This window comes from Cupressus sempervirens, chromosome 1 (assembly GCF_028749045.1).
Source record: "Cupressus sempervirens isolate cs-2001-9-10 chromosome 1, ASM2874904v1, whole genome shotgun sequence".
Classification (NCBI taxonomy): domain Eukaryota; kingdom Viridiplantae; phylum Streptophyta; class Pinopsida; order Cupressales; family Cupressaceae; genus Cupressus; species Cupressus sempervirens.
This window is the reverse complement of record NC_143118.1, coordinates 611710731-611713303: the sequence shown is the minus strand read 5'-3', so window position 1 is coordinate 611713303 and position 2573 is coordinate 611710731.

Sequence of the window (2573 nt, the reverse complement as noted above, 5' to 3'; positions counted from 1 at the left end):
CTGGTGAGCGAACTTAAAGAGTTGACTTGGCAACGTACTTGAACAACCGACTTGGTGAGCTGACATGGTGAGTGGGCTTAGAGAAGCAACTCGGCGGGGCGACTTGATGAACGGACTTAAAGGGTCGACTTGGCGGGGTGACTCGATGAACGGACCTAAAGAGTTTACTTGGTGAGAGTACTTGGCGGGGTGAACTGATGAACGGACTTAAAGAGTCGACTTGGTGGGAGTACTTGGTGGGCCGACTTGATGAACGGACTTATAGAGTCGACTTGGTGAGAGTAGTTGTTCTGGCGACTTGATGAACGGACTTAAAGAGTCGGCTTGGCGGGGTGACTTGATGAAAGGACTTAAACAGTCGACTTGGTCGGGTGACTCGATGAACGAACTTAGAGGGTCGACTTTGCGGGGTGACTTGATGAACGGACCTAAAGAGTTGACTTGGTGAGAGTACTCGGTGGGGTGACCTGATGAACAGACTTAGAGAGTCGACTTGGTGAGAGTACTTGGTGGGCCGATCTGGCCGGGTGACTTGATGAACAAACTTAAAGAGTCGACTTGGTGAGAGTACTCGGTGGGCTGACCTGGTCACGTGACTTGATGAACGGACTTAAAGAGTCGACTTGGTGGGCCGACTTGGCCGGGTGACTTGATGAACGAACTTAAAGAGTCGACTTGGTGGGTCGAACTAGCGGGGTGACTTGGTGAGAGTACTTGGTGGGCTGACCTGGCAGGGTGACTTGATGAACGAACTTAGAGAGTCGACTTTGTGAGAGTACTTGGTGGGTCGAACTGGCAGGGTGACTTGATGAACGAACTTAAAGAGTCGACCTGGGGAGAGAACTTGGTGGGCCGAGCTGGCAGGGTGAATTGATGAACGAACCTAAAGAGTCGACTTTGTGAGAGTACTTGGTGGGCCGACCTGGTGGGGTGAGTTGATGACCGAACTTAAAGGGTCGACTTGGTGAGAGTAGTTGGTGGGCCGACCTGGCGGGGCGACTTGATTAACGAACCTAAAGAGTCTACTTGGTGAGAGTACTCGGTGGGGTGACCTGATGAACAAACCTAAAGAGTCGACCTGGTGAGAGTACTTGGTGGGCCGACCTGGCGGGGTGACTTGGTGAGCAAACTTAAAGAGTCGACTTGGTGAGAGTAGTTGGTGGGCTGACCTGGCGGGGTGACTTGATGAACGAACTTAAAGAGTCGACCTGGTGGGCCGACTTGGCAGAGTGACTTCATGAACGAACTTAAAGAGTCCACTTGGTGGGCCGACCTGGCGGGGTGACTTGATGAACGAACTTAAAGAGTCGACTTGGTGAGAGTAATTTGTGGGCTGACCTGGCGGGGTGGCTTGATGAGTGAACTTAAAGAGTCGACTTGGTGGGGTGACTTGATGAACGCACTTGAAGGGTCGACTTGGTGGGGTGACTCTACGAACGGACCTAAAGAGTTGACTTGGCGAGAGTACTTGGTGGGGTGACTCGATGAAAGGACTTAAAGAGTCGACTTGGTGAGAGTACTTGGTGGCTCGACTTTATGAGCAGACTTAAAGAGTCCACTTGGTGAGAGTGGGCCTAACAGGGCGATGTGGTGAGTGGGCCTAACGGGGCGAGTTGGTGGGGCGACTTGGCGAGTGGTATTAGAGAGCCGACGTGGTGAGGCGACTCGGCGAGTTGGTTCGTTGAGATGACATGGTGAGCTGACTTGGCGAGTCGACCTGGCGAGCGAACTTAAAGAGTCGACTTGGCAACGTACTCGAGTCGACTTGGTGAGGCGACCTGGCGAGCGGGCTCAAAGAGTCAACATGGTGAGGCGACTCATTGAGTCAACATGGTGAGGCGACTCATGGTGAGGAGCTATCCTTGAGGCGACTTGGTGGGCCTACTTGATTAGTCGACTTGGTGAGCCGACCTGACGAGCTGACACGGTGAGCGGGCTTAAAGAGGCGACGACTTGGTGCGGTAACTCGGCAAGCCAACTTATCGAGGCGAGATGGACAGTCGACTTGGTGAGCGCACTTAAAGAGTCAACTTCGCGAGGTGACTCGGCGAGTTAGCCCGCTGATGCGACTTGGGCGGGCCGACCTGGCGAACGAACTTAAAGAGGCGACTTGGGCGGGCTGACCTGGTGAGCGAACTTAAAGAGTTGACTTGGCAACGTACTTGAACAACCGACTTGGTGAGCTGACATGGTGAGTGGGCTTAGAGAAGCAACTCGGCGGGGCAACTTGGCGAGCACACCTGCTGGGGCAAGGTGGTAAAACGACTATGTGATTCGACTTGGTGAGCTGACTTAGGGAGCTGAGTTGGTGAGCGAACTTAAGGGGTCGACTTGGTGAGGCAACCTGAATAGTCGACTCGGTGAGGTGACTTGGGGAGCCGACATGGTGAGCGGTCTTAAAGAAGAGGCGACCTGGTGGGGCAACCTGGTGAGGCGAGACGATAAGTCATCTTGGTGAGCCGGCTTGACGAGCTGTGAGTGGACTTAAAGAGTCAATTCTTGATTTGGCAAAGACCACATGGTTAGATGACTTGGTGAGCCGACCTGGCTAGCAAAATTGGCAAGCAAACTTA